The sequence below is a fragment of the Malus sylvestris genome, chromosome 10 (assembly GCF_916048215.2).
Source record: "Malus sylvestris chromosome 10, drMalSylv7.2, whole genome shotgun sequence".
Lineage (NCBI taxonomy): Eukaryota > Viridiplantae > Streptophyta > Magnoliopsida > Rosales > Rosaceae > Malus > Malus sylvestris.
Window position 1 is genome coordinate 33,194,158 of NC_062269.1, and position 6,552 is coordinate 33,200,709.

The 6,552-nt window shown below is 38.2% G+C and overlaps 1 pseudogene; it reads right to left on the bottom strand.

Annotated features, from left to right (window-relative positions):
* Positions 1 to 3,176: 3,176 nt before the first annotated feature.
* LOC126586792 (pentatricopeptide repeat-containing protein At1g79490, mitochondrial-like) lies at positions 3,177 to 6,139 on the bottom strand (annotated as a pseudogene).
* Positions 6,140 to 6,552: the final 413 nt, after the last annotated feature.

Consider the following 6,552-nt stretch of genomic DNA (forward strand, 5'->3'; position numbering starts at 1 on the left):
AGTTAATTATGTCACCGACTCTCTGTCACTGTCGCTGTCTATATGTGAGGGTCCAAGAAAATCGGAGGCCCATGTTAGAAATTGAAGGCCCAAGTCAGAAAATTGTCGCTGAAACTGGAGCTCTTTTTTTTTTTAATCGAATCTGATGAGCCTTTTTTAGAGAGTGAATTATATTGTTATCTAAAATGCTTTTTATTAAATGGGAAAGCATTTCCGCATCTATTTATTTATGTCTTTTGATTTTATATTTATTCATTTAAAAAGTTAAAAATACACGAAGAAGAATTAAGCGTGTTTTTTTGCAGAGGATCGGGTCGGAAATAATCTTTTCAATTTTTGCTTCAAAATTTCATAATTGGATCGGATCATATCACAATTTACAAATTTGGAATTTTTGGCCAGTTCAGAAATTTCAGAAACGGAGTAATTTAGAAAATTTTAGAACATAATTTGGAAATTCATATATTTTATAAGTTTTTTTATTACACTCTAACTTTATTGTTCATGCAATTTGTTGTTCTTCTTAATATTTGTTACATGTATATGCATAAATTCAATTTGTTTTGTGTTATACTAGTGTGTGTTTAATATCAAAACAATAAACAAATGTATCCAAACTAAATATAAAATACAAAAAAATTGATTACAAAATATATAATAAATGGGAATAATTCATAAGTTTTTTTTTAATGGAAATGTGTTTGGACAAAATTTGTAAATGCATTCCTCCATTCCAATTTTTCTAAAAATATTAAATTCAGAATTTTCATATTTGAATTCGAAATTTTACTATCAGAATCGAAAACACCACTCCAACAACTTTCGGGAAGAAAAATTCTCGGAGGGTGACCAAATTACAAGGTATTAAGTACTGGTTTGGTACTGAGGTGCTTTTATAAAAAGTGAGTATAAAAAAAAGCTGAGCTCAAAAAAGTGTTTGGTAAACACTTAAAAACAGCTTATTTTCACAGTTTTTTGTGAAAAAAAAAAGCTGAAAACGTGGAATAGCAAAAATGAGCTTATTTTCACAGCACATCAGAAATAGTTTTTTTTTTTTTCAAAGCACAGCAATACCAAACCAACCTTAAGTGATTTGTGTGTGGCGACGGAACGACTTCCGGCGACTGCTCTTAATTATTTCTCATTGTCCACGGGGCCTAACGTCCACCATATTTTTCCATCCCAAGATGTTTTTCATTATTTTCAAGTTCTTAAAGAAATCAAACAGTAAAAATTAATGAGGGTGAACCAAAATTTTAGAAATTTGATATATGAGAGTTGGATGTACGGATGAATATTTTGGTTGTATTCATCTTTCTTGTCTTGCGGGTATTAGAACGGCTAACTGAGATTGTCAGAATCCAATCGCGCAAATTCAACCTTGCAATGCACCGGTGTATCTTACACCGATAGGTTGCATGAATTTTAACGAGTAGCAAAAGAATTTCTTGACTCTTTAATCGTTCTTCCTTATCTGCAAATCACAGTCTGATACATATACAAACTAACTTATTAAAAACACCATACAAAGCTCTTGCACTCTTGTAGATGAACATTTGTTTGTTAGGAGAAATGACTTCTTATACGTAAGGGATCAAAGTATTTTTCCTAGCGTAAACAACAAAGATGTAAAATAAAATTGGCTAAAAAGGATGAAAGTACTATTCACTCTCCATTCAAAGAGGACATTGGGGATGAGATTGCCTGCTGAGTCCAGACGACTCCACCTATCTCAACAACCTAAAAGTCAACGGATGTCAGTTAGGCTAGTTGGTCAGTGAATAAGCGTCTGCCCCCTTGCTCTCAAGTTCGTATTCCTCTCCCCATAAATTAGAGTACCAGTACCAAAGGGACAAAAAAACCAAAAGAACTTTCGCTATGAACTATTTTCCATCACTTCTTTCCCTCTCTCCCTTTCCCATATCTCAAAGTTCAAACCATGTCGCTCAATCTTCCAACATGTTAAAGATAATCTCAATTATACTTCTTCTATTTCCCGCCATATACGGAGATTGTACGTGTGAATCCGAGACACAGAGCACAACGAAGAAGACGCACTCAAGTGTAAAGTAGGCTCCCTTGCTTCCATTCTTGTTGCTGGTGCTGTTGGGCTGATTCTGCCATTGCTAGGCAAGAAAATCCCAACTCCAAGACCCGAAAGTGCCATCTTCTTCCTGATCAAGGCATTCGCTGCAGGCGTCATTCTACAAACGGGGTTCGTTCACATGCTACCAGATGCATTTGACAACCTGACTTCACCCTGCATCAAATAATCCATGGGGGAAGTTCCTATTCACCGGTTTAGTTACCGTGTTATCTGCCATTGGAACACTTATGGTCTATTCGTAGGCAATCGGGTACTATCAGATATCGAATGTAAAGTCCAACCAGGTGACAATTCATGAACTAGAAAGTGGTGATGATGGTCGTGCAGGTCATGTAACTGGTCACACATATTCTACACAGGGCCATGTTCATGGCTCCGAAGAATTGAGGTCATCAGAACTAATCAGGCACCGCGTCATTTCACAAGAACTTAATCAAAGAAAAACACCTTATTTAAGAATAACAATCTAATTTTTTATCTTGTAGGTGTTGGTGCTGGGGATCCTAGTGCATTCAGTTATAATTGGAATATCATTGGGTGGCCATTGACTGTTATCTGAGTAATTTCATCGGCCGATGTTGCTGTGGTATCAACACTGAAAACCACTGTGTCCTAGCATAACCGTGTTCATATCGTATCCAAGCCATGCTGTCATCTCATCAGGTAACTAACTTAGAATTCATCAAATCCATCAGAGCTAACTTAGAATTTGTTATTCGATGAATTATAACATAAACATAATTATAAATGACTAATTCCAGAGACAATTATCACTGAACCGCAGCAAGAATAGTTCCCAACTCACCAAATAACGAAGCACAGATCTTGAGGCAACCCCTGGCTTTGTACATCCAGGCTCAATTGCGCCCATCTGCATCGTCTGAATTGATTAAACCTGTAAAAGAAGCTGAAAAGGTACAGAATCCATCATCCACTTTTTACCAAAGCTCGTCTCTTCGGGACTTAAACAAAAGGATACAGTGCCTTATGTAAGGGCTAGGGGGGAAAAGGGGGAGTCTCATGAACTCACACAATAATTCAAACTTAAAAGAGAAAGAACAATGAACTTGCTGAAACTTTTTATTATATACATGTATAATTAATTTCAGAGAAAGGTCAAAAATCAACAACTTATACATTTTCCATTTAACAAATGCGTAACTAAATGTCGAATATATCCTCTATGTTTACATTGCTTTTCTTGGCATGAGCATTTTGGGAGGGGCCAGAGACCTTAATTCAGGTGCAGAACTAGGAAAAAGAGTGCTCAGCTTGTGCATGAGGATGTCAGACCTTGATGGAATCTCATTCAGAAGAAACTGTTGAACAAAGGGTTTCTTAAACCACTCCATGACAGCATCTCCTGGAGCCCTCAGCACCACTTTGCTAACCTCGAATGGAGATTCCACCAAGTTCAATATCTGTGCAACCACAATCTTCAAAGTCGGTCCTGTGACCAATTTAATGCGTCTTGGGATGACACCATAATATAACATTCGTTTTCTGAACCTATGGAGAGTATGCACAACCGCTATCAGAGCAGCTCCAACTGATAAGTTCCTGACGTCCAGGGACCAAGCAATTTGCTGATCAAATACTATTGCCTTTGGGAAAAGCTTATTCTCATAGGCAACTTTCCAAACACACCGGGCTCAATTTATCTGCCCCATAAGAACAAGATAGTTGAGGAGAACATTGACAAAGTACTTAGCAGGCCCCTCTTCAAACTCATAATCGATACCTTGAAAAAATTCCCTCACAAAAGATAACACTGGTTGTTTCCTCTGTTCTGGGCCCTTGAAGAGTCCACACATAAAAGCGTGTGCCTTATGTCTTGTGGCACCAAGTATTGACATCAAATGCCTCTCATGCTGTTCTTCCTGGCACCTTACGAGATAGGCTAGAATGGATGTGTAAAGTATGAGGTCGACTTTTGCAGCAGAATTCACATACATTTCTAAGAGAGGCTTTGCTGACTCGTACATACCACTCTTCATACATGACTTGAACAACTGTCTGATTATAAAATTATTTGATCTAATCCCTGATGAGCCCATGAAGCGCAACCACCGCAAGGCTACATCAACAGAACCCTCCTTGATATACACCATCAAAACATCGCTAGCGCTCACATCAACAGAATAACCCATGGGCTTCATCTCAAGCAAAATCTTGGCAGCCACGTCCACAAGCTTCTTATTAGCCAAAAGCATCAAAAGAGATGTGTAAGTACTTAGACCTGGTCTTAAACCTGCATTAGTCATTGAGTTATACAGCTTCATAGCAGAATCTACTTGTCCAGAGGCAGCATGCATTTCCAATAGACACGAATATGTGGAAGGAGTGGGTAGAAATCCAGCCTTCTCCATATCGGTAAAGGTAGACATTGCAGTATCAAGTTTCCCTGATTTTGCATGGGACTCAACAATCATTGTGTACAACCCAAAGTTAGGCCTAAAGTCCACTCTCTTCATCTCATCCCAAAGCCTAAGGGCAGCATCTAATTTGCCAGCCTTTACATATGACTCAATCATAGAAACGTACATGGGAGCAGATGGCCTGAAACTGTAGCCCTGCATTTCCATGTATAACTTCATCAACGTGTCCAACCGCCCATCTTTTCCCATTGAATCAACAAGTGATGCAAAGACATTAAAGCTGGGATTAAAGTTCCTTTATTTCATTTCTTGGAAGAGCTTAAATGCAGCATCAAGGCGGCCTGATTTCGCCAAGTTTGGTACCATCAACTCATAGGTTGATCCATCTAATGAAAAGCTTGCAGCTTGCATGCTCTCATATACCTCAAATGCCTTATAAGGTCGTACCCAGTGCACAAGGCTCCCGCTTTACGCAGGGTCTGAGAGAGGTGAATGTCGGCTAGCCTTACCCCCATTTATGGAGAGGCTGCTCCCAAGTCTCAAACCCGAGACCTACTGCTCATGGGCGAAGGCACTTGCCATCGCACCAAGTGCGACCTCTTAAATGCCTTATAAGGTAAACCCTTATTTAGAAACAGCAATATAAGTGAATTTTATGCCTGAGTATCAACTTCAAAACCCGAATCTTGAATCTTCTTAAAGCAACAAAATGCCACCTCCATTTTATCTGCTTTAGCCAAGAACTGAATGATGCGATTATATGCACCAGATGACAAAACCCCACTACTACCTGAATCCTGCACCATTTCATCAAACAAGGATTGGATTCCATTGAAGTCCTTACTTTGGTTTAGGCCATGAAACAACACCACATAACACTCATCACTCGGCAAATACCACGGCTGCCTCTTAGCCCATCGAAACAAACTCAAAGCACCATCGCCATCCTTAATAACCTTCAAGGCTTGAGTAATGTGAGTCATGTTTGGCACAAATTGGAGTTTGCCTAATTGGGTCTCCAATTCAGGCCCCCATTTCCACCTCTTCACAACCTCAACAATCTTAAGCAATGGCAGAGGCATTCAACATCGGCTTTTTCAACCCGCCTACCATTACATGGTCATCGAACCCTGGCTCGACCGACCGTATACCTTTCCCGGTGTAAATAACACTCCCTGATTCATCCAAATACTCAATTTCCTCAGTCCACTCATCACTCTTCTTCCTAGAACAGTATTTTCTGATCAAAGGGCCTAAAGATACCGGCGTTTCAACCAAATTCGTATCCGAAAAACCAGAGCCCCCCACAAAATTGGGTTTTGCTGGTACAGAAAAATTATGAGAAATTGAATTGAAACCCGTTATAGAGCTCCATAACCTGAATCTTCCTCCATAACTCTGAAGTTCATTTGCACATAAATTTGGGTACTTTGAAAGGAAACTACGAAATGCAGGGCTGACGTAGGGTTTTTGGTGAGTCTACAAATATTTATAGGGCAAAGCTTCCTCCTACAAAACATTGAGTTATTGGGTATACAGAACTATTAGGGTTTATGGAGGTTGAATGTGTTACCTGATTGTTGGAAAGATGCCGTCTTTACAGCAGAGCTTAAACCCTAGCTTTCAATGGGCAGCTGCAGCAGACTGAAGTACTGGTTTGTACTGAGATACAGTACTGGTTTGGTACCGATACTTTTATAAAAGTGGGTATAAAAAAAAGTTGAGGTTAAAAAGGTGTTTGGTAAACACTTAAAAACAGCTAATACCTTATTTTTATAGTTTTGTGTAAAAAAAGCTAAAAATGTAAAACAACAAAAATGAGCTTTGAAAAAAAAAACTAAAAACGTGAAGCAACATAAATGTTGGATTATGTTTCTGGTTAAATGTTGGATTATGATTTTTTAATATACGTTGGATTATATGTTTAAGATAAAGTTTATAAATATTTTTCTTTTAAAAATAAAGTATATTTAGTAATTTACCTTTATTTGTTAAGAAAATTAAATTAATGGCACATCTAGTATTATATATTTTTGCTCATTTCATACAGTTACAATTGTTTTACAT